Below are 26,418 nucleotides of genomic sequence, written 5' to 3'. Positions count from 1 at the left end.
TGACGAACCACGTGATCAGCCACGGCGCCGCGTCGCAGGCAGCTGTTCCGCACCCCGTGACCAACCAAGTGACAGCGTGGCGGCGCGCCACTGCCACCGCCACGGCGCCGCCCCGCTGAAGGCTCGAAATGCTACCGTAATGTAGCTATCACTACAAAAAGAAAAACCTATTACGAAACAGTTTCCTTCTCTTAATGAAGGCCCCCAACTAGCTGGCGTGTACCATGAAGCCTCTTGCCAATGATTGGTCCCATTCCCAAATCGATCACCGTAACGAGACCACACATAAGACTGTAACGAGAAAGGCACTCTCGCGGGCCTCGTTGCATCACCCAATCCAAGCTCAGCTTGAAGCGCTCTGGCTTGGGGAGGAGGCGAATGCGGAAGTTACAACACTCTTCGATGAGACTGATGAAGAAGACTACATTGATTACCGAGGAGGCGCCTTATGCTGCTATTTCCTTGATAACCGCAATGAATTTATCGTGAATTGCAGCCTCGGTTGAGCAAGAACTGATCGAGGTCAGCCTTGAAATTCTTTTCCTGGGACTTAAGGGAACGCTGGTAAATGGGGGGCTCCTGCTTCCTTGTTACGGGTATTGCGTCGTTACGGGTGTTACGGGTATTGCGTCGTAGATACCCTCGTCTTGCTTCCGCCTCGGATGTCGTCGCAGCCTCCACGTACTAAGCTTGACATTGTATGCTATGATGGAAACGATGATCTTGCGTTGAGCCTTCGGCACTGCCGTGACAGTCCTTGTTGCTTATTTACTCTCACAAACCCCGTAAAACCTGCAGATTCGTAGTGGCCTACGAAACTTCCACTTGGGTGAGTTTCCTTGCCATTACCGAAAAACTCAATAACCTGCAAGTCATTAAGAAACGTTTTACTGGTTCTCTGGGTTGCGGCGGTTCCGCGAAATGGGTTGAGGACACTTTCGAGATTATGCCTGTTATCACCACGTGATAGAGGTAACGTTATGTGTGGACGCTCTCAGAAAAAAAAAGAACTTAGTAAAGAGGCAGTGGTGGCACCTTCTGCATGCCATAATTCATAGGCATGGGCTAGAATACTGGATCACCCAAATTGTTCATGTGGGGCCCGCCCTCCCGAGGTCGTCGTGAATACCTGGCCCGGCCTATGCCGACCCCGAACTCGATCAGGTCCTGGAAGCAGCTTTAGGGCCAAGTTGCTTCATGGACTGCGGCCATAGTTAACTATCGCAGTGGCGTTTTAACCTTACAGTACGTTGAGAAGCCTGAAAATTATCTTTCTTTTTTTATATGGAAAAGTTTGTCCGCTGGCACAATGATGTTTTTTAACAGGTGTGAGAACATTTTCGCGGATTGCGAATATTGATGATGTCGTTTCTTTTTCCTTTTTTTTCTCGTTAACTTTAAAATTCCTTGAAACGGGATGGCCGAGCCGAATGCAATGCCTTCCTAGCCTAGGCTGAAATAAATCTTGTAATGTGGCATTTAAATTAGTTGCAATGCAGTCGAACTGTACTACTCTGGCTGTGAAGGAAATTTGTTTTGCCGTTTGACATTAAAGCCTCGGAAAAATGTAGGCTACACCTCATAGAATGGTTTCCTCGGAAGTATAATGAATGTTGGGGACATCGGTAACGCTTCATCACGGGGAAAAAAAAAAAAAGGCGCGAGAACGGTAGACAGAGACGCAGGAAACTCGTAGGAGCAGAACACGATATATTACAACAGCTGAGTAAATTTTCGCGGAATAAACATTCATCCGCGACTTTTAAAGAAAAGCAAAAGGAGCTGAAAAATGTAAAAGGATGAAATAACCTATACGTTTCAAGAGAAGTTCACTCCTCTAACAGCGGTACTAAACTTTGCATGATGCACTACGAGCCAGATTTGGTATGCGGTGTACTTGGAAAAGATGACGTGTTTTTGTTTTGTTTCTATTGCTGAAACTGGCCATGACCTCCCTAAACGCTAATTTTTTCTTGCGTTTAACCTTCCTCACTAAATCCTTCCTTGGTGTCTTTGCTTCCTGTAACCACGTTTATATGTTTTTTTCGTCGAAGAAAATCAGCTGCGGGAACGTCAGATTTCTTTCTGTGTACATGGTGCGGAGCATTGTCCTTTACCTTTCGGGGTTATTCCTCCACTTTTATAAAAGCATATTCTACCAATAGTATACTGCGAGGTAACTGTGAGCGTATTTACTAAATAAAGTAATCAAGAAGCAAAATAAAATCAGGAGCTGTAAATGGCTAACCTTTCTTAGAATATTCCTTCTTCACTTCCTTGCGCACGGCACAGAAAGATGGGAACAACGCTGCGGAAGGCGAACACACGTGTGCTAGAATGTCGCCTTTGCGGGGTAATTGTGTGTCTACGTGGCTACGGTGACAGCCAGCGGCTGCGAGTCTGGCTAGGTGAGACAGCTGGCTAAATATTTCCTGCGCACAAAACGACCCGCAACAGCTGCTCATCACAATTCTGCTTCATTTTGTCTGCATGCGCCGGACAGCACACGGGGAAGGCTACGACGGGGAAATATTGCTGAGAGGGGGGGAAAGAAAAAAAAACAAAAAACAAGGAGACGCATTCCAACAGGTGCGCTAATGCGCGTAGCCGCAGCTGACAAACAAGAACGAACTTTGAATGTCGAAGGGATTGTTCTGCTTTGGTTATGCTAATGCTAAGCGGCTTACAACCTCAAGGTGATGCAGAAGAGTGCGCGCATTTTTCATTTTGGGAGGCGGAGGGTAGCGGGGATAAGAGCTTTACTGTTCATTTATATGACTGAAGAGTTCACTGCTTGTGGCTTACCAGAAAGTAACTTATTGAAGAATGATAATTAATAATTGGTTTTGGGGGAGAGGAAATGGCTCAGTATCGGTCTCATATATCGTTGGACACCTGAACCGCGCCGTAAGGGAAGAGATAAAGGAGGAGTGAAAGAAGAAAGGAAGAGAGAGGTGCCGTAGTGGAGGGTTCCGGTATAATTTCGACCACCTGGGGATCTTTAACGTGCACTGGCATCGCACATTGAAGAAGAGTTGCAGACTTGTGTACGTAACTTTTTCTCACGGATAATCGCACTTAAATGTCTCTTCTCTAGGCTATATATAAAAACAGTGTAGTGGCTTCCTTTTCCCCTCTCGGGAAACTTACAGTCTTGCTGCTAATGAGACCGTTCTAATTTAAAGATTAGAAGTTGCTGACACATGTATTTCTAAAAATGTGTGTATTTAATGCAGCGAACGCTATTTGTACGGCTACCTTGAAGGTAAGATGATCGGAGAAGATCGGTTGAGTGCTGCTAGCGATTAATAATTTAGACCGGCGATAGGTAACTTCGCTCGTCAAAAAAAAAAGAGGTGAATCCTAGAAAAGCCCCTTGGTTAAACTCAACACATCAATGAAAGAGCAATTTGCGCGAGAAATGCCAAACCTAATAGTCTTTTTCGTGTCCTTACTAATACGCTTGCATCGACGAAATAGGCTGAACAGCATTCTCATTCAATGGATGAGGCTATACAGAAAGTATTGTCTGGAGAACGTCAGCTCTGCAAGGACATTTAGGATGCCGCATTGGCGAGGCGGGCTGCTATTGAGAAGATCGTTCTGGATTCGACACCCGTTTCGTGGCTGACCGAAGAATGTACCCGGTTCTTAATAGAGTAACTGTGAGTTTGAAAGTGCAGGTTTGGAACGTAAAGAACCCGTGTTTTTCTCTACCTAATATAAAATAATTTGCAGTAAGCTGATGATTGACTACGCAACGGCTCCTATTTTGTATTCAGTCAAGTATCACATTCATCGACGATACTTGTCTGCACAATTATAAAGAGGAAATGAAAAGAAATATGTAAAGTATCTGAGCGCTGCATTCGAAATATCAGTGCGTAGTGACTATGTTCAAAGATCTGTTTTCAGCAAATTGCACCTCTACGTACACATACTGCCGCCAACTTTAGAAGGCGACATATTTCAAATGCCTTCTCTCTCTATTGGTAAGGCCTTCAAAAAAGGCATTATGGCTTATTTCCCCCCATTTAAGCGAGGTTTTATGTTCCTTTGCTACTTGTAATGTTACGTAGATGAGAAAAGCCCACTCACGTTTAATGTATTGAATTTGGTGTCGGATTCCTCTCAGCGTGCGATCAACGCTGGTCCGAAAAGATGGTGAAGAGCAAGCCCAACTAAACGACAGACAGAGACCAGCCCCATGGGGAACGTTCCAACAGAAATAAAATGCGACGATCCTCTACAATCACAGACACCCGTCATACATTTCGGAAGGTCGGAGATATGCCGCGCTTGCTTTGGCACACACTCGCACAAATGTTCTTACTGGACGAGTTTGTGTCAGATCTAATACTAAGCAAAAAAAAGAAGCGGGAAAGAAGGACTGAAAACAGCCGAGATACAGTTTGAGTCATCAAAGCTGATATAAATGCCAAGCTCAGTTGGCCAGTTGCCTCCACGCACGACCCAGTCCGATGAAGAAATAAAGAGCGGGTAAATACTGCCAGGTGGCAGTGCGGCCGTTAGCTCCCTGGCTATGGGCTTAACCTGTGAACCGGTTCGCAGAACGAGATGCCATTCTGGGAAAGCGTCGAGAAAGTTCTCGTCAAAAGAAACGTTGTGTACATGCAGCCTTGAAGTGTGCCTCTGAAGTATCAGCAGCGGACAGCGCAAACAGCACCGAAGGACAGCAAACGTGAGGCACCAATGCATATTCAGCCAACATGAGCGGGGGTAAAGAATTAACGAGAAGAGTTCGCGGGTATTCCCCTCAGCGGACGCGTAAAGGAAATAAGGCTTCTTCGAACGCATGTTTTGTTTTTGCTTCGCCGACTGAAAAACTGGTCCATAAAAAGATGCATCAGAGTACCTGTGCTGCTTACCTCATTGTGCTGCTCTGGTCCCCATCGTGTCATTGTAGCGGTTAACATTTACTTATTTATTTGTCTAATTGCCATTAGGGCCCGAGGGCATTACCTGCTGAGGGGAGTGGGTTGAATACATTCTTGTGAAAGAAGCCTTAGAACATACTGGCAGGTTCTGGGCGGAAGGTAACAAAAAATGAACAAGGCAAAGGTAGATGCAAAAAGACACGGTTGTGACGGCAAATAACTATTGAGTATATTCGTTATACAATTTTTGATTTCATACTACTTTCATCCTTCTCCTCATTCAGTCAGTCGTATAGATGACACATTGGGTTTGCAACCCATCTGCAATAATTCCCAACGGGCCATGAAGGCATATGCATAAAAATAAATAAAAGCATACATAGCGCTTATATATGAAAATAAAGCTGCAGAAATTTTATGAAAAAAAGATTAGAAACTGCAGTTTTAGGTCCATTCAAATAAGTTATGTCTACATGACGGGGAAGACGGTACCGGTTCCCAAAAGCGCTTGCAATAAATCAAGAAAATATTTAGTTTCACATTCAAATACACCTACTTTCTGGCGATGTTGATGCGGATGAAATATAAGTAGATGTTAGTAGCCTACTCTAAAGAAAAGAATCGTGATAGTAGGTCTATTAGAACATACATAGACGTGAACTTGTGTGATGGTTTGAAAGCAGGGGCAATGATAAGACAGTATTGATAGCAGTGACGCTGCAGTTAGGGTGGTGACAAATGGAGAATACTAAACATCGCACATGGTTTAGCAGATATTAAAGGTTAGGTGCTAGCGATTGCAGACTGGGACCGCAGAGAGATGCTGGATATTCTAAATTCGATTGAACAAGGGTTTTATAAACAAATCTAAGAAACTAAGAGAAATGTAGGAATTCAGGGCATATAGCATAACTTATGGTTGGCATTGTTATCAATAAATTCAACATGCGCTTTCTAAGCGATGTCAGGATTTATATACACCTGCAGGTACTAGTACGAGGACGCAGTTTTCACAGCGGTAGTGTTAAGTTCTTAGGTACCTGTTACAGTACTTACGTCGAGAGACAAGAATGTGTTGCTACTCATTAATGTTAAGCTCCATGTGCCATGAGTTACATCATTCGAAAACTTAATATCTAATCAAGGCGTCGAATCTTCAGCGTAACGATAAATTTCGCGGTAAATAACTCAATAATCAACAAAAAGTAACAAAGAAACAAACTATATTAAACTTGAGTCATAATTACGGGTCGAAGTTATCACTTACCTTTGGACCTTTTAACTAGACATCGTCGTTCATTTCCGAACATAGCAACTTGGAAGATCGCAATGTCGACCAGTGCTTAATGTCCGCTTCGATATGATTCAGCACCACAAGCCCACCGTCCTTTTGAAAGACCATTGTTCGCCACACACTGATGTGCGCTGCGCCGCAAATAGATCATTAAAAAAAACAGTTGTTCTTTATCGCTGGAACTGCCTGTTCACCGGAGGAGTTCCAACGTCGAAACATATATTCTGCCTCACAGCCTGTAGGCACTGAAACGAAAGGTACATCTTGCCCTAACGAATCTCTGGCTACAGTTTTTTTCATTATACAGTCCAGATGCACAATTCGTCGTTGGCTGCTGGCCGTCCCAGGTAAAAGTTCGATATCTATAGTACTGACAAAACCTCCAACGTTTCGACGTTCAAAAATTCGCTTTCGTAACTCCCAGGCTTTACTTTGCTGCGACGCAAGCTACAGCTTGCAAAACAGATTGCACCAGAGTTCCATGAAATTCTGAGAAGAAATATACAGATAGACATCGAGGCTTATATATCTCCCAGATTATCTCGTACCAGAAGAAACAAGACAGGGTCCATTACTTCACCAAGATTTCATAATCACGTGAACGTCCAAAACTGCCAGGAAGGCTGCGAGTCACTAGAAAAAAAAGGAAAGGAAACAAAAAGGTGGCCACGCAACTTTTTCGCCGTATGGATGGCGAGAACGACGTGCGCGTGATGTCTGCCAAACGGCGCATTCCGCAGAAGATATATTGGATGTAATCTCGGCGTATAGGAAAGTCTCATTCTCTGTGCTTGACCGCACGTGCCGAGTAATTGCCGAACGCAGCTGCAGGAGTTCATAGCACATTCCGGACGACCAGCACATTTTCTGAGCACCATTGTGCAAGGAAGAAACATTGTTCTTTCACTGCATGGAGGTAGGAAACGTAATTGGTAGCGAAATGCGCTTCGTAATTTTAGGTTCATTCTGCGATATGTGCTAACAACAACGCCTTTTTCCTGCAGCGAGAAATGCGCCTAAAGATTGATGCTAGCATGTGGTAAATCTTGTTCGCTGCGAGGTATTTATACAGAGCAGCAATATAACTGCCCCTTCATTGATGCCACTCCCTTGACGCGAAGCCTCCATTAGAAATTCGATATTTCTAACTATCATCCAAACTTTCATCTATGGCACTTTTCAGTAGAGCACATAGCGAGGTAGTCCAAACGCAGTTTTCTTTCTGATGTTGCGAATTCCAAATGACGCCCGTTTCTGGGGCCATTGGGAAAATGTAAATGCTGGCACAGAATCAAGAGAAATGGTCTTCGCAGAGTCCCTGACAAATCACTTCGAAGCAGCGAGACAAAGCTGCGGAAACGATAGCCAGGATGCCTGCGGAGCCGTAAGCAACACAATTACTCCCTTCTACATACACAGAACACCGAAATATAAACGGCTCCGCACCTCAATGCCACCTCAATGTCAACTCTGGGTCACTGTGAGGTTTGAAAGAACAAACCTGCAAACTGCTTAAGGTGCGGTACAACATCATGCCTGTCCTTCATATAGTGCAATGAATGTCAGCCTCAAACCCTCTTAAACCTCCTTAAAGACTACAGCAAGGCCATGCTCAGAAAGGGGCGGTAGCATTGATGCGCTTTGACTGCAACGCACCCTTTACACTTGCGCCAAAAGAGGCGGGGAACCCACTCACTTTGACATGATCATTTGATGCACTACGTGCAACAGAACCCCGGGCATCCGGGCGCAAATACTACATGGGGTACCCTGGTCGAAATAATATATTCAGCCGTGTATTTAGGCTTCCTTCGCGCAGTTCCTGTGTCAAATATCAGACAAAAAAATATTCTGCCTACCACGCCTTATTTAGTGACACGTCCTGAAGAGAACAACCAGTGCGTCCCCATTTACAAAAAATGGCTGCCTAAGCACACCGAAACACTCAACTTGGTAGTCCGTAAAAGATAATTTTTCTCCCTGTATTTCTTTCGCTATCTCAAAATGCAATAGTACTGCTGCATTTTTTGTTTCTTTTTTGGGTACAATGAAGTTATAAAATGTTTATCGGGTAAAGGAAGGGTAACGACGCTCCGAATGCAATGAAATATACGACAGTGTTCCTTTTCTTAATGCATCCTCCGACGCTGCGAAGTATCAAAAATATCCTGGTGGAAAAGCGACCGGAATTGGCCGCAGTTGCTGGTAAAAAGTGAACGCAAAAGATTATCTCCACTTAGTATCGGGGTGAAGACAGTGGAATGATGAGAAGGGAGGGCCATAATCACTTTCTCCTGGCATAATGATTTTCTTGTGACAGCCTGCACGGCAAGAAGAGTGGAGTAGACAACACAAGCCAACCAAACTGCAGCCGCTGGACAGGGTGGTTATGCTGCGGACTTTCTTTCACCCAAGGTTGGTGTGTGCACTTGGGATGCAAGCACTCATACAAGAAAGATAAATTGCTGTGTTTACATACGCAACATGGTTATTGTACAGCTTCTGGATACCCAGACATGTGTCTAGCATGTTGTGTAACAGCCGGCGAGAGTGACAAGGAAAATGTAAACATTGAGGCATGGGAGAAAGTTAAAGGAAATGAAGCGTTTTGTCTACGGCCTTGGGCGAGGCTGCGGTTTGACTTTAAAAACAACGGACGATACATGCATGCAAGAAAACAAGCATGAATTACCATGAAGGCGCGTCACGCGCCAAAACAACAGAGCACAACGTCCTTGCGACGCCGTGGAGCTGCGAGTATCCTTCGAAACGGCGTAGAGGGGAGACCCTTTGGCCTCGCAACCTATTTTTGTCGCTGTGAGCTTTGTAACCTGGCCTCTTTCAGAGCCTCGTGAGTGGACAAAAACAGCCAAGCAGGAAGTTTCCAGAGCCGTATGAACTCGTCATAAACGAGGCTGCTGCTACTGTGCGAATAGTAGGCATTCGCTCGCCAGTAGCCTACCCATAGTAAGTCGAGGATTGATTATAACGCTCGCTAAGACAGCTGTAAGTATTGCGCTGGGAATGCCCAGATTCACGTGGGTCGTTGTTGGGTAAATGCTTACTGTTTGATATTTAATCAAAACACAGAGCTGTTCTTCACGTGAAAGTCATGATTTCGAGGAACTTATTTATTGCATTCGTTTCAAAAGCTTAGTTCACCAGTAGAGAGAGAAAAATGGTAGAGGAAAGGCAGGGAGGTTAACCAGAAGAATGTTCCGATTGGCTACGCTGCACTGGGGGAAAGGTATGAGGGGGGGGGATAAAAGAATAAGACGTAGTGCAAGATGGTCTGTGTCTAGTACGGCACATTACAAAGGCATTGAAAGTCACAGGCCGTCGCGGCTATAGTCTGCACACCTTGAGAGCTACCGAACGCTGCGATCTAAGTAGAAGAGATCTACAGCCCTCCATAGCTAATACGAACCATTCAGGCAGCGCAGACGTTTCAGTGTGAAGAAAGGCTGCTTGCCGTTGCGGCTGATAATGTTAATGACAACAGAAGCATCCAACTTCTTCCCAGAACGATGAGGCCGGAGGATGCGTTGTGCCAGCTATTGGAGAGCTGCAAGCACTGGATTGAACAAATCCAGCATCTGCAGAGCATTTTATACAGCTGGAATATGCAAGCTTGAAAGCAGCACACGCATGGCGTTCACGATTGGCTTCAGCATTGCAATCACTTGCTCGTCTGTGACCTGGGCCGGTTTCTGACCTGCTACGCGACCAGCAGTAGGCTCAACACACTGGGTGCGTGGTGCCTGTTCTATCATTGAGGGTGTGCAGTGTTTCGGGAGCGATGGCCAAGTCCCTTGCCGGTCCCGGTCCTGGACCGGAGTTGTGACTAGTGCTTCATTACTAACAGGCTCCGGACTCTGGGTGCGAAATGCCTGCTTGGTCACTGCGGATGTGTGTAGCTCAGGCAGGGATGGCCAAGGACTGTCTGTGACAACCGTCTGTGCCTCGCCAGTCATATTGCTCCCGTTCCTTTAAGTAGTAAGCGGTGGGGGAGGACAAGTTGCAGAAATTCTTGAACGATCCTTTCCAATGCTTACTACACTTTTAGAAGGATTGTGAGGAGGGTGACGACGTTTTCGCACCTTAGAGGCGGCTTCTCTGTGTGTGCAATTGTCTCTTGTCATTTGTTTGATTATCGCCCGCCCCCTTTTCAGGCGAGGACAATCTTTTGAGGCAGCGTCACGAGGCCGCGGGAATTGGCACGCTTAAGGACCGTTGTCCGGCAAGCATCTCCGCTGTGTGCTTGAGAAGGCTGTGGGAACACGATGGCGAAATTTCACACACTACTCACGCGTCCTATCTTCATGCATTTCCGGCACTGGAGAGGCTTTGGGACGAAAGGCCTAAATACATGCCGAAAGTGCCCAACCTTCACGTACGTTGGAATGCAGCCCCTTGGAAGATAGGTTTAATGCACTTGGTCCTTACAAGGCGCTGAGCTTGCAGTATGGCTACAGGGCCGGTAGCTGGTTGGATCGAAATGGGCAGATCAGAGTCGCGGTTGGCCACGCCGACGTAAATGACTCCTGCCGTAGTTCCACTGCCCAGAAGGACATGGGCACGAACGTTGATGCCGCAGAGCGTTTTGATGTTGTTCAAACTGCCAAGCGCGTTCCGGTCCATGGCATAAATGGCGACAACATTCGTAATGCTATTCACCCTCACATCTTTAATTGCTGCGGGGACGCGAGCCTCCAGAAACGCAGACGTGGATTGCCTGTTGATGCGGTTGAGGTTGTCGGTGGAAGTCTCTGGCGCAAGGAGGACAGTGTGCGCCGATGATCCTCGCTACGTAGTAATCGTGGACGAACTCGACGACGACGAGTCATCACCTTTGCGCAGTCTCCATTTGGCCTTCTTGCTTACGACTGTGATGAAGACGTCGTCAGCCGAAGAGTCATCACTGGTGGCCGAGTAAATCACGGTGGCCTGGCTGCTTGCGACATTCGTTAGGCCGAGACGTTTCCTCTGGGTGGCAGCGGCTGACCCACCGGTCTGAAGTCCAGCAGCGCCCACTTCCATCACCGTCACCAAAAAAGAAACAATGGTTTCATTATAATGTCGCAAATCAGGCAAAAAACAGGAGACGAAGGGATGGCGTTCTGGTGTAGAGCCACTCCGGCGTCTTCCCCAAGTTTACCTAGTAAGTGAAGGGGAAATGAAATTAGACGAAGATTAAATTTTTGATGTCAAGCTTTCTGAGTATTGAAGAACGTTATCATCGCAAAATTTTCATTAGATGTCCGTAGGCCTATAAGGAAGGACCTCGAAATTTAAGTTCTGCGCGGCGGGTCGATTGCTGAACTGACACGAAATGCCCAAATGAACTGTTATTAAAAATGGCGCTTTGTTTACGACCGAGGCGCTGTATAAGAGTCTCGACAAGTTCCCGTAGGATGGAGATCAGTGCCTTGAGTTATCACTTCCAGCGGGTATACTCCGCACGTAATAAAGACCGATGCGCCGAGAATCCCATGAGAGCTTGCATGATGTAACTGGTTCACTGCAGCTCCGCGCTTTCTGGGCGTAGCGAAGTCAGCATTTTTTTCTCACCGGAGTAAAAGACGAACACAGGGTTTTGCTCTCTTCGGCCCCATCACGGTAATTACAAAACGGTTTTTTGAGGTTTTTGCCGCAGAATTTGCTGTGTTGCGGAATTTTTGATAAACATGGGATGGGGTTTTAACGCGGTAAAACCGAGTGCACGTGCGAAAGGATGTATTTAGCCTGTGTGGCTCACTTCTGTGTCGTCGGCACGTATCAGAATCACAATCATAATTATGTTTATTTAAAATCATGTAGATGTTCGGCGCGTCGACAAAAACCCAGTGAAAGGCTTGACGAGGCCGATGCATCCCACAGAGGCATTGCAGTGGTAGACAAAAAAAGAGCATATTCAAAGAACAACAAAAAGAAAAAAGAAAAATAACAGATTTGGCATTAGCTGTACATCAATTCGGACTCCTTCTTTCATTGATGCGAGAGGGTGTAGCTCATCATTTGATTGCCGGTCCCTGTCTTGTTCGGAATATCAGACTCAAGTTATGCACTGGTCGAAGCTAAGCAGTATTTCTTTGTTTTCCCTCTTACCACTAACTCGTTAAAAGACTTCCTCTTCACTAACTTCTTCCGCTGCCTCTTCAAGTCTAAGCTAATTAGAGACTTTACAATTCTGCAATCCCTACAACTTTCATAGCTCTGCTAGTTCTATTCTCTCTGAAGGGTTAGACACCCTCATGCTCTGACGTTTCTTAATCAGATCTTTCGTCTCTTGAGATAGCTTGTTGGTATCCTCTCGAACCGTCCTACCGCCTACTTGTACTGCGCACTCGGTAATGATAGCGGCCAGATTATCGTTCATTGTGCCTACATTAAGATCGTCTTCCTAAGTTAATGCTGAATATCTGTTCTGCAGCGATATCCTGAATTCCTTTATTTTCCCTCTTACAGCTAGCTCGTTAATGGACTTCTTCTTTACTAGCTTCTTCCGTTCCCTATTCAAGTATAAGCTAATTCGAGACCTGACCACTCTGTGGTCGCTACAACACACCTTTCCGAGGGCCTCTACATCCTGCACGATATGAGGGTGAGCGCATATTATGAAGTCAATTTCATTTTTAGCCTCACCTTTAGGGCTCTTCCAGGTCCACTTCCTGTTCTGTCGTTTGCGGAATAAGGTAATCATGATGCGCAAGTTGTTTCTATCTGCGAACTCTACTAATAGTCCGCCACTGCTATTCCTAGAAGCTATCTCATAGTCGCTTACCGCCTGGTCGCCAGCCTGCTTCTTGCCCACCTTTGCATTGAAGTCGCCCATCAGTACAGTCTACTGTGATTTTACTTTGTTCATTGCCGATTCAACGTTTTCATAGAAGCTTACAACGGTCTGGCCATCATGGCTGGATGTTGGCGCGTAGGCCTGCAAAACCTTCAGCTTGTACCTCCTATTGAGCCTATTTACGATAGCTGTCACTCTCTCGTTAATACTATAGAACTCTCTACATTACCAGCTGTATCATGATTAATGAGAAATCCCCAACCTAGTTCTCGTCTATCCGCTAATCCGTGATAGCACAGTATGTGCCCATCCTTTAGTACTGTATACGCCTCACCTGTCCTCCTAACTTCACTAAGCCCAATGACATCCCATTTAATGCCCGATAGTTCCTCGAACAGCACTGCTAGGCTAGCCCCAGTAGACAAGTTTCTGGAGTTAAACGTTGCCAGGTTCAAATTCCAATGGCCGCCTGCCCGGAGCCAGAGATTATTAGCGCCCTCCGCTGCGTCACAGGTCTGACCGCCACCTTGGTCAGTTGCTCCGCAGCCGCTGGCGACTGAGGGCCGGCGGTTAACTGGTTTGTTCATGGAAGGTTGTGGCCAAGTACTACACCAGGGTGGCCAAATCCTTTTCTGTTGAGGGAGTGCGTTGTCGGTTCTCGTCACCGAGATCAGGCCGCACCCCAGGCCTGGCTATGGAATTCCATCGACACGGGAAGTTTTCTTTTTTAAACCTTGTGGAGAATTGCGCACCCCGGTCCTCTTGCACGCGAGGCAAACTCTTTACCTCTACGCTATCGCTGCAGGTCTCATCGCTGCTGTAAGAGGGAAAATAACGAATTCAGGATATCACTGCAGAACAGATATTCAGCTTTAAGTGAGGAAGATGATCTTAACGTTCATACAATGAACGCTAATCTGACGGCCATCATTACAGAGTGCGCAGTGGAAGTAGGTTGAAGAACGGTTCGACCGGATATCGGCAAGCTATCTCAGGAGACGAAAGATCTTTTTAAGAAACGTCAAAGCATGAGGGTGTCCAACCCTACAGACAGAATAGAACTAGCAAAGCTATCGAAGTTAATAAATAAGCGCAAGGTAGCAGACATAAGGAAGTATAATATGGAGAGAATCGAGCATGCTCTAAAGAACGGAGGTAGCCTAAAAGCGGTGAAGAGGAGACTAGGCATAGTTAAAAACGAGATGTATGCGTTAAGAGAGAAGGACAATGTCATTAGCAATATGGATAAGATAGTTAAAGTAGCCGATGAGTTCTACACAAATCTATACAGTAGCCAATGTAATCAGAACGTTAATGACAGAGACAGTAGTGCACACCAGTGCGTCATCTTGCCGGTAACGAAAGAGGAAGTAAAGAAAGCCTTAGGAGCAATGCAAAGGGGAAAGGCAGCTAGTAAGGATCAGGTAACAGCAGATCTGTTGAAGGACGAAGGGGAGATTGCGCTAGAAAAAATAGCCAACCTGTATACGCAATGCCTTGTGACCTCGACTGTACCAGAAGCTTGGAAATATGCAAACATTATCTTAATTCATGACAAAGGAGACACCATGGATAGGAAAAATTACAGATGATCAGCTTACTGTCGTTTGCCTACAAGGAATTTAGTAAGGTAATCGCTAATAGAGTCAGGGCAACATTAGAGTTTAATCAACCAAATGACCAGGCAGGATTTCGTAAAAGATATTCCACAATAGATCATATTCACACTAACAATCAGGGGATAGAAAATTGCGCAGAATATAACCAACCCCTATATAAAGCCTTCATTTATCACGAGAAAGCATTTGACTTAGTGGAAACCTCAGCAGTAATACGGGCATTGCAGAATCAGGGTGTAGAGGAGCCTTATGTCAAAATACTGAATATATATATATATATATATATATATATATATATATATATATATATATATATATATATATATATATATATATATATATATATATATATTAACTGCAGAGCTACTATAGTCCTCCACAAAGTCAGCAGTAAAATTCTAGATAGGAAGGGCGTCAGGGAAGGAGACACGATCTCGATATTAGAATTCACCGCCTATTTACAGGAGTTGTTCCGAGGCCTGGTTTGGAAACAGTTGTGGATAAGAGTTAATGGGGAATACCTAAGTAATTTGCGATTCGCTGATGACATTGCCTTGCTGAGTCACTCATGAGATGAACTGGAAATCATGATCAATTAGTTAGAGAGACAGAGCAGTACGGTGGGTCTAAAAATTTACATGCAGAAAACCACAGTAATGTTCAACAATTTAGCATAGGAACAGGAGTTCCCAATTGGCAGCGACGTGCTGGAAGTTGTAAAGGAATGCGTGTACTTAGGCACGTAGTCACGGCTCATCCGGATCATGAAAGGGAAATAACTGGAAGGGTAGGAATGGGGTGGAGCGCATATGGCAGGTTCTCTCAGATCATGAATGGCAGTTTACGAATATCCCTCAAGAGAAAATTGTACAACAGCTGTATCTTACCGGTACTCACCTATGGGGAAGAAGCGTGGGGGCTAACAAAAAGGATTCAGCTTAAGTTAAGGACAACGCAACGAACCATGGAAGGAAAAATGGTAGGTGTAACGTTGAGAGAACGCAAGCGGGCAGAGTGGGTGAGGAAACAAACACGGGTTAATGACATCCTAATCGAAATCAAGAGGAAGAAATGGGCTTGGGCAGGGCATGTGCTGCAAAGGCAACATAACCCCTGGTCTTTAAGGGTAACGGAATGGATTCCAAGAGAAAGCGAGCGTAGCAGGGGGCGGCAGAAGGTTAGGTGGGCGGATGAGACTAAGAAGTTTGCAGGCAAAGGGTGGGCGCAGCTGGCAAAAGACAGGGTTAATTGGAGAGACATGGGAGAGGCCCTTGCCCTGCAGTGGATGTAGTCAGGATGATGAAGGTGATGATTATGATGAAGTTAGGCTGATGTGACCTGTTCGAGCCGCAGGTGGATATACAATGTTCTTTTGTTGTTTTGGTTATTTACTTCTATATTTGTTTCTAGCTTGTGTGCACCGCCAGGTGTGCTAGTGTGCTGCCGTCCAGACTACTGGGTCTGTAATTAACTGAAGCTTACAAGGAGTAGCTTTTTACACGCAGCCATTTGACGGATTTGTTTTTACACGCTGAACGAACATCTTCCTTCCAATGGGTAAGGAGGTACGCCTCAGAATTTCAGGTTTGTTCAATGAAGTGCCGTGGTAACTGTCAGCAGTTTGTTTCGAAACGCTAGAAGTGCGCCTATAGGATTGGTGTTCGCTTGTGCTAATTTTTGTCAGCGGGGCCATATACGCGGTGTTACTAGGAAGACTTTAAGTAAATTTTAAAATAGGATTTCTGAGGTAAAAATACGGCTTTCGCTACACAGTATTGCCAGCGTTGGCGCTCACCAGGAAACTGGTGAATCACCTTAGCTAGAAAGCGGTTTAACTAATTTCTAATAATTAGCTATTGAACTATAAGAGTTAGGCGTCTGGTTGCAATTAGAGATATGTAGCACGTCGTTAGTAGCCGCCATACCAGTTTATAGAATTTCGAAAATGCCATTGGGCCTTGCCGCTATCGCTCGACAAAATTTGGCTGTTTCGACTAGTTCCGTGCAGTGGTGAGGTTGCTTTGGCTGCATGTTTTCGAAACCGCATGTATTTTCGCAAGATGCAGCCAGATTTTGTAGAGCCACAGCAGCGAGGGTAATCAAGTTTGCAAAATCATAAAATCTGACATGATGGTTATAAGGACCGGCTACAAATCTCTAATTGCAACCAGGCGTCTAACTCTAATAGTTAAAAGTTTATTAGCGTTAATTTTTGTAAATTACTTAGGCACCTCACTATTTAAAATGATTCCCCGGTTTTCTGTCGTCCGCCAAGCATGGCATTATCATGCCGCAAAAGCCCTATTTTTGCATCAAAAATACTATTTTCGAAAAATTACTTAGTCTTCCCTGCAACACCCGTTATATAAGTGGTAGCGATAGAACTGCTCGTTCTTCACACCAAGATGCGGCACATTACGAGGCTCAGCTGCCATCAGAAATTATGTTTCCAACATCCATCCATGTGTTGCATTTTTCAGCGGCGTACCAAAGAACGAGGTAATCAAAACACACTATTTTCTCGAGTTATTGAGAACTCTTATCACGCCACTTTCTGGGGCTATTGAAAATCAGAACTGCTGAGACATAACTAACGGAAATGGCCTTCGCATGGTTTCTGTTACATGACTTTCAAGCAGCGTGACAAGTGTGAGAAAACGAAAGCCAGGTTGCGTGCGGAGCCATAAGCGACCCTGTCATTCTCCTCCACAAACACAGGGCACAAAAATTAGAGACTGCTACCCACCTCAGTGTCTCTATTCAGTGCACTCCTGGACACTGCGGTTTGAGGGACTGAACTTGCAAGCGGCTTGACATGCGGCAAATCCCCGGGTCCGTCCTGCCTATACCGCGAAGAACATGAGCCTCAAACACAACGAAACCGCCTTATGGGTCAGAGCGACGTCATGCTCGGAGAGGGGTGACTGGATTGATGCGTTTTGACTGCAGTGCACCCTTTGCATTTGCGCAAATAAATGCAAGGAGCCCGGACTCAGTTTGATACGACCATTGCATGCACTATGTCCTACACAACTTGGCCCACCGGCCGCAGATCCTTAAGGAGATATTCCGGTAGCACTTATATATTCTGGGAATGCCCATATATTTAGTCCTCCTTCGACCAGTTGATGCCCCAAACATCACACAACAATAAAGACATACTCTGCTTATCTCGACTTACTTAGCGACATCTACTGAAGCGAACACGCTTGCTTCGCCACATTATAGCCGGTGCCTACACAGCAGCAGGCTGTCGTTAAGCACACCAAAACTGTACGGGTTTCCTAACAGCGAACTTTGAAGCTTTATTGAAAACGTTTTCTCTCCCTTTCTATCTTTCGCTAACTCCGAATGCAAGAACTGCTGTGTTTTTAGTTAGTTTTTTTTCGTCCTGAAGTTATCAAATGTTTATCCGGTAAAATAAGGGTGACGCAGTTAAATTTGTGAAGCTTGATTTCTGCTGTTGGCACGCAAGCGCGCATATAAGAAGAATGTATTGCTCTGTGTACTTGAGGAATGTAGGCATTGTAGAGGTTCTGGGTACGCAGACATCTTTCAAGCGTGTTCCCTAACACTCGGCGAGACTGCCACGGTAAGCAGAACCCTTGAGAGAGGAGGACGATTGAAAGGGAATGGATCTTGTTGTCCGCGGCCTTCAGCGAGGCTGTGCTTCGAATAAAAAACAGCGTAGCGTGACAAAATATGCAAACATGAAAAGAAGCACGAATCTCTGTGTACGGGCATCACGCGCCAAGGCAACAGCACACAATGACCTTGTGACGCCAACTGCGAATATTCCTCGAGGCGGCGTACAGGGGAGATGCGATGATATCGCAGCTTTTTCTGTCGTTGTTAGTTTCGTAGGCTGGCTTCTTTGAGAGCCACGCGGGCCGACATAAATAGCCACTCACGTAGTAGTAAGCGCTGCGTAGACTCGCTGTAAACAAGGCAGGTGCCTCGGTGGGAGTAGTAGTCATGGACCTTGGCTTTCCCTTGTCAGTAGGCACTTTCGGTAGGGTCGAGTGCCGATGTCATCAAGCTTTAAAACAGCTTTAATTACAGCGCGAGGTGGCCCACAGGGTTTAATCTGCTTTCGAAAGAGAGAAAATTGTTCATTAAGTGATCATCCTTGTGATATCAGGGAACTTTATAGGTGAATTCATTTCAAACGATAAATAATGGAATAAATAAAAGATGGGAAAAAAATAGAGCAATATTGAATTTCCCAGAATATCCAAGTTATCGAGAAATTTATCACACAAAAGCTTATATTAGGCACCCGTGCATCTGTAAGAATAGACGTCGGAATTTCTAATGCGCGCCTAGCCATTTCTAGAAATTGGAAAAAAAATTCAAGTAACCGAGACTTAATAATGCGTTTCTTTACGGACAAGACGTTGTATAGAACTCACGACCACTAGTTCGGGGTTTCACATACGATTTAGATCACACAATCGGCCAATCGGCTGTGAGAGGCCGGGACCCACGTCTTGAGTTATCACGTGCAACGAGCAGACTGCGTCTTCAGAAAACCACGATGTGGAGAGGATCACGCGAGAGTTCGTTTGAGTCCCATTGGTACCCTGCCGCTGCACTACAGAAGTCTCGGTGTTTTTTTTTCTCAGAGAAGTAAAGCTCGAAGTCAAGGTTGTGCTAATCTCTGCGGTACCATAACGTTAAGGTCAAAGTGCTCCTGTAGTTTCTGCACAGCAGAGTTTCCTCACAAAAACTTCTTTAGATAGTCTATAGACTGTCCATAGACTTCTGTCTGTAAACTCTATAGACTGTCTATAGACGAACCCTGGAGAACACTCTGTAGACAATAAAAATCTTATAGACAGTGTATAGACAACCTTTAGATTTATGGCTATACAATTTTAGTAGAATTTTGTCCATGGACATTGTATAGACTATGAGCCGACAAAAATAATTATTTATAGGAAAGAAACTGAGTTTATAAGAAGTCTACAGACTGTCTATAGACTATGTTTATAAGGATGCGCTAAGTTTTATGAAATTTCTGCGAAAAAAAAAGAAGTTGAAGATCACACATACAGGTTATAATACACTGAAACCTGTGTAAGAAAATGTCCTTAGTTCTGACCTCCCTGGTGTGAAATATTTTCTGAAAAAAAGCTCTCCCGCGGCCGGTTTGTGATCGGTGCTTCAGAATGAAGGAACCTTCGTTGGGCTTACGCATCCGCCTCCACCTCGTATCCAGGAGGTGCTATAGGTCTGATCTCCAGTATGGCCGGGCGCCCCCCAGCCTCCCAGGGGCACAAGCTGTGTCCCTGCTGCCGGTCGCCGATGCGTCAAGAAGCTGAAATTCGCGCTGTGCAGTATACGGAAGATTTAGGCCATTCGACGATTGGTGCTCCATGGAGAGTGGGAGGTCTATAAGAGGGGAGGGGAGGTCGATTCTGGGTTTCGAGAGAATAAGTGGAGGCAAGTGCAGAAGGGGGTGGCATAATGGAAAATAAATTGTATTCAAAAGTCTGCTGGAATGAGGTGGCCGCAGCTGGCAGAAGGCAGGGTTCATCGGCGGGACACGAGAGGGGCACTTGTCCAGCAGTGGGCGTATGGGCAGACGGTGACGACGCTTAGGCCAAATGAACCTCCCCGTAAGGGCGCACGTTCATAGAAGGTTCGAGCGCACAATCTTCACCGTCAATGTAAGGCGGCGATCAACAAAGGGTTAAAAACGGTACAGGTATGTGGGCTGTAGGTTTCGGTCTTCTAATAGTAGCGGCTGTCATGGTATAACCAGTCAAAATTGCGTGGTCTGACGAGGTCAGTGCAGCACGAACATTCGTTCATGAGTACCTCTAAGGTTATAAAAAAGCGTATGCGAAGATCTGAAGCCAGAAATAACCAATATTTGCATGATAGTGCAGTTAATGTTTTCGCTCGAGAAGCAATCTGTGACATCTATATTTTTTTTTCTCGCCTTGAGACTGAAACTGTCGCGAAGGTAGGCCCGTCTGCGTAAAAAGTGCATTGTTCGCATGCCGAAGATTCGTGTGGGAGAACACCTCTAGAAGACGCAGGCTTTGCAGCCTCCAAGCAGGTTCTCGCGAGTGATTGAGAGGCCATTTAAGACTCATTTGAACGCTCTAATACGCGCGGTCTAGAGACTTTAAGTATGAGTCAGTTCGCCATGTACGAGTGTTACACAAAAAAAAAATTGTAGCACAGAATGCTGTGGGCACGTTTGCTTCTTGAAAGTTTACACATACAAAACTACACCACAAACTCGCCACTCTACCCGCCACTCCACAGACAGGTCTGTCCTGCATCAACACTGAAGTCTATGATATGGCGATGATAATGTAGGCAACGAAGTCATTGCAAATTGGATTTTTTTTATTTGTACACGCTTTTCTGGTGCAAATTATAAATGAGAATATTTATTAGCAAAATAATCGAAAACTTTATCTCCTGAAAAATGTAATGATGAATATTCCTGTTGTCTGCCGAAAAAAATTTAAAAACAAATTGTGACACTTTTTCTTCAAAAGCGCGTTTTATATCCAAATTGGAAGCAAAAAAAGCCAAAGCCCGATTTTAGCGTTGTGAGTCGTGAAGAAAAAATAAAATCCGGAAACAAAAAGAGCTGTTCATAGTTGACCCACGATGAAAAAGCTTTTATGCCATGATTTCTGCAAAGTACAATTATTTAAGGTACTTGCTTCGTGAGCAAGCACTAAATTTCTAGTACTTCTTATGCTAAGGTATTCGTGTTTATTAGTCTTGGTTTGGAAGCCCTGATATTGTCACGGGGACATGCCCTACCAGGGCCTCGTTAATCTTCCTCTTTTCGTTTCAGCACATACAGACAAGAATTGAGTTGCCACAAGCTGTCTCATCTGCATTTCACCTCTCTGCTCTCCTTCCCTCTTCTATTCTATTCTCTTGCTACAAAGTGGAGCGTTTGCAATTTTGAACCAATGCAACTCCATTTGCCGGCATGTATCCCGAGCGGAAGCAGGAAGAATTGCTGTTCCCATTGACTCCTGGAGTGCCTGCTTTTTGCACCCCGGTGGAAGCCGATAAGCTTAACTCCAAGAGGGACTCCGTATCGCAGCCGTCTTGTGGACCTTGCCTCAAAGACAGTTACTACGTGCAAGTAGGGGAGAAAAACTGTCCTTCAGAACAGCGTGGCTTTCATAGGTTTGGGAAAAATATGTGCGCCCGCGAAATTCGTGCTTTCAATCAAGTTCAGCGCTGGTCGGTCCTGTGAGTTCCTCCTTTCTACAGTGCTCTATGCGCTGAAAACATGTACTATGCCTTAGAGAACAGCAACCCTGTCATTCTGCCCTGTATTGATACTAAAGACAAAGTTAAGTTGGCTTGTATTGAAAAACTACCGTGTTATTTACCAAAGGCGCTAATTTAACTAAAACGGAGCTTTTATCAGCAAGCAAAGGTCAGAAAATGAAATTCAGTTGTCGCCACCCTTTGTCACCTTACAGGGCAACTTCGCTGCGTTAACAGAGTTTACGGTGGATCTCTGAAGCTAGTCTATACCGACATTTCCCTCTTAACAATGATCACGGAATACTCTTCGGTGCGAATGTCACGGGTTTGAGTCGTGTGGCAGGAAAAATTAAGAACATTTTGGCAATAAATGCGTCTTCTGCGCCCGCACAAACGTCCACATTTTCTCTAACCCAAACGTCACTATACTTTCCAGTCTTGGGCCTTATATTCAGTGACTGCAAATTATTGTCACCACAAGCTCACCGACAAAGTGCCTGCTTTAATTCGAATTCAGCAGGGCAACATTGTGCTCAGCGGCAAGGAACTCAGGAATTTTCGGCTCCGGCAGAATACAAAGTTGACAACCGCGTTTCTTACTGACCAGAATTCCTTCACGCAACAAATCTTTCGAAAAACAAGCACCAATGGTTTCAGCACAGGAGACCAACCTATAGCGACCACAAGCTCTTCAATCTAGCAGTTAAGCCAACTCTGTATTTACACCACCTGAACATCTCTACTAGGGGTCGAGCTGATCAAATTGTCAGAGCTGACGCAGGGGCATTTCACATACCAGCTTTGAGTGCTGTCTCGTCTGCCCGCCTTAACATTGTTCTGCCGACAACATAGCTGAGAACATTGCCATTGAAGCGGCAATAAAGAAATTTACTTCGTCCTTGCCTTCATCATCATCATCATCAGCCTGACTACGCCCACTGCAGGGCAAAGGGATCTCCCATGTCTCTCATTCGCGAACTAAAATTTCTGCCGCTCAAAGCTACCCTTGCTTTCTCTTGGTATCCACTCCGTTATCCTTAAGGACCAGCGGTTATCTGGCCTTTGCATTACATGCTCTGCCCAAGCCCATTTCTCCCTCTTGGTTTCGACTAGGATTTGATTAACCCCCGTTTGTTCGCTCACCCACTCAGTCCGGTTCCGGTCTCTTAACATTACACTTATCATTTTTCTTCCCATAGCGCGCTGCGTTGCCCTTAACTTGAAGTGAATCGTTATGTTAACCTCCACGTTTCTGCCCCGTATGTGAGTACTAGTAAAATACAGCTGTTGTATACTTTTCTCTTGAGGGATATTGGTAAGCTGCAATTAATTATCTCAGGAAACCAGCCATATGCTCTCCATCCTATTCTTATTATTCTAGTTTTTCCCCTCTCATGATCAGGATAAGCCTTCACTACCTGCCCTAAGTAGGCGCATTCTCTTACCACTTCCAGCACATCGCTACCAATTGTGAACAGCTGTTCCCTTGCGATACTGTTGAAGGCTACTTTGGTTTTCTACACGTTAAATTTTAGACCACCGTTCTCCTCTGCCTCTCAAAGTCGTTCATCATACTTTGCAGTTCCTCTCGAGAGTGACTTGGCAAAGCAATTTAATCAGCGAATCGCAGATTTCTTAGGCGTTCTTCAATAATTCTGGGGTAATTTGGACGTATTCGACATTTGCGCTTGAGAGGTTAAGTATCGGATTCCCGCTGAATAGTTCTGCCTCAGCTTCCTGCGTTTGGTCAGGCAACTACACCGCAGGGGATCCTCTATACGTTTTCTGTGGGTTCATTCACATATAGCGCCCTGGGAAACGCAGTGCATGATAGGCTTGCTCATTAGACCATTCTGGAATGAGACAGTGGCAACCTCTATAAGTAAATATGGCGACCGCCTTACGAGCTCTGTCTGAAGACGTTACGGAAGAGGGCTGAAGCCACACCACTTCGCGCCTACACATGGGTTCTGCTGGTGCTTACACGTGAACGTATAAGACTGTTTTGACATTTGACATCGTCACCCTTGCGCTTTCTTCTGAAGCCTTTGCGAGTATATGCAACATTACCTCATGTGCTGCCCCGGTTAGGACACGGAGCGGCAGTTCCTGGTCGACTCCCTCAAGAGATCAGGGGTACAATGCGAATCTCTTGCTGTAGGACACTATATCCGCGTGGGAACCGGACGTTTGGAAGGCAGCTTCCAACTTTGTCTGCAGCGCGTTCAAGTTTCTGAACAAGAGGCTCAGTGGTGACTGATATTCTGACTCCTGTCGGCTCTTGTGCATCTGGCAAGGTGTCAGAACTGTGCCAGAAACTCTTTTTTTTATTTATTCCTTAATGCGTTGCTATGGTGAAGCAATTTTCGGCCTATTTAACACAAGGCTAACCACACTTCATTGTAGCCAACAACGACCTCAATTTTTTCAAAGGAACTGAAAAGAATACCATAGTACGGTTTCGATGAAAATCAAAGGGCAACCCTCAAAGTACAGCATGCAGCATGAAACCGAAGCTGAAAATTCGAAATATTAGTCAGTTCCGCACGAAGCACAGTGCAAAATTGCATTTTTTTTCGCAGCAGGGCTGAACATGATGGTGACAACTAATAGTTTATTATTGAGTTGCTATCATTAGTGGCCACTGTAGCTGAGATATAAAACGTATGAACCACAGGTAAGAAATATGGTACATTGAAGAGGGTCTAAAATTGAATTTGTTGATACCTCATGGTGACGCTGGAAACGTTGTCTCTTGTTTGTTGCTTTGAACAGTAGATCGCACATAGCGTGCTCACTACATGATAGTTTTACTCGGTTTTGTAGGCTTGGTCGTGCAGTTATTTATGTGGAAACACTGCAACCAATCCAGGTATTAAAACTGTATATACGTATGCTGCGAGAACAATTCAGCGCAGGTTCAAACTTTTTCCGACGCAGTATACGACGACACTTATGCGCTATTGCTGACCGTTTTGGGAAGTCAGTCAGGGTATTTTTTTATTTCGCATTTAAGGGTTCCGATGATTTTAACCAACTTCTGTGGCATAGAAGTTTAGACAGTAGTTGCAGTTATAAATTTTGGCAGCCTGCAAGTGATGCTAATCTTAAAGCACTATGTTGATGTGCTTTAAGATTTCTTTTTGTATGGAAGAGCCTGCAAAATTTGAAAAAGAAAAGTACGTACATGACTACTCGCGAGCACACAGCGATAGACGTACTAAAAAAATACAGGTTAACAACTTGCCCCGAAAGTGACATCGCTATAGCAATGACGCAGGCGCAGGCGATCAAATTGAAATACAGTTCAGACACAATTGAACAGCCCGTACGCGACAGGCTGGGCCGGTGAACTTCATGCTTAAAAGCGCTGCTGCTTTTGTTTTAGTCGCGATAATCACGTAGGCCTTTATGGAAGCTTGGAGCCTTTTTGAACGCAAAAGAAATGGAATGCATGATACAATTATAAATAAAAAGTGACGATGTATAGGTTCTTTGCGACAGTGTAGAGCTTTGTTACTCGATGTTTTGGCCTAACTTCCGTATGTTAAAATTTGTATCTATATTGAAAATGCTGTGAAATGCTTGATAGAGCGAGCTGCTACGTGATTCATACTACGCCGTCATATAGAGCACCGGTATATTTCTAAACGCTTGTTCTAACACGGCGTGGGCGCTTGCTACGTGTTTATGTGCGTGCATAAACCTAAAACGGCACAAGTTATGACGAACCGATAACGTGTACGCAATGTGGCGCAGTGAAGGCTTCACTACGACCCGATGAAAACAAGTAAACAAACAAGAACTTTCACTTACCCGCTACACAAACTTCGTGCTAATTCCCTGAAGATGAAATCCACGACGGCCTCAGGCAACACGAGCAATAATATGGGCCAGTGTGGTCGCATCTGAGCTCTCGCTGAAGTGGTCAGCTGGCAGCACTTCCGAAAGTTTATGGGGCCGAACAAAGATAAAACACGGCGGCTTCATCAACGCTAGAGCGGAGTGGCTTGTCGCAACGGTCTCCGATTGATAAAGGGAGAAAAATCAAGTGTTATCTCCACGCCGCCGCTCTCAGAACGCGTCAGAATCACTGACTCAGAGAGGAGTGGTAACGGAGACGAAATCCGAACTCCCGACGGGGTCCTAGATATGAGCGTACGCCGAGCTGATAGCCGAAGGCTGAAAGATGCTTGGCTCCTGCTTCGCGTTTCTCTTCGTGAAAATCATTGCGTGTCTTAACATGTCGTCCGTGGCCTTCGCAGACATTGTCCGGAAGAGTTGATGGAAGACTCGATTTCACTCGAGCATATGAGCTTATCATATCAGTGTGCATATGGGTACGTGTATACATATACACAAGTTTGCATAAACATACAAAGCCCCGTCATAAGGTTATGCCGATTTATTACACGCGTGATAACAAGGTTTACTGCATCTTCGGGTTTACAGGCCCGCACATGCTACCAGTTATTTAGGATAGAGCTGAATGCAGGGCTTCGGGTTAATTTAGACTCCTGGATTTCTTTACCGTGCCGTAACGTTCTCCTGAGA

General features: G+C 45.2%; 1 protein-coding gene across 2 annotated transcripts in view; it reads right to left on the bottom strand.

The window, feature by feature from the left end:
• Nucleotides 1-25,811, bottom strand: part of LOC144132702 (ATP-binding cassette subfamily G member 4-like) — a 91,696-nt gene extending 65,885 nt beyond the window's left edge. The window contains exon 1 of one of the 2 annotated variants that reach the window (XM_077665290.1): nt 25,681-25,811. The gene's annotated coding sequence lies outside the window, so the exon portion shown is untranslated. Of the gene's footprint in view, nt 1-4,098; nt 4,330-25,680 lie in introns of those variants that run through there. The other variant, XM_077665292.1, reaches the window with a different exon arrangement.
• Between the last annotated feature and the right edge of the window lie 607 nt (nt 25,812-26,418).

The sequence above is a fragment of the Amblyomma americanum genome, chromosome 5 (assembly GCF_052857255.1).
Source record: "Amblyomma americanum isolate KBUSLIRL-KWMA chromosome 5, ASM5285725v1, whole genome shotgun sequence".
NCBI classification, from domain to species: domain Eukaryota; kingdom Metazoa; phylum Arthropoda; class Arachnida; order Ixodida; family Ixodidae; genus Amblyomma; species Amblyomma americanum.
Note: the sequence above shows the minus strand (reverse complement) of the source record. Positions and strands in the feature narration are given on the sequence as shown.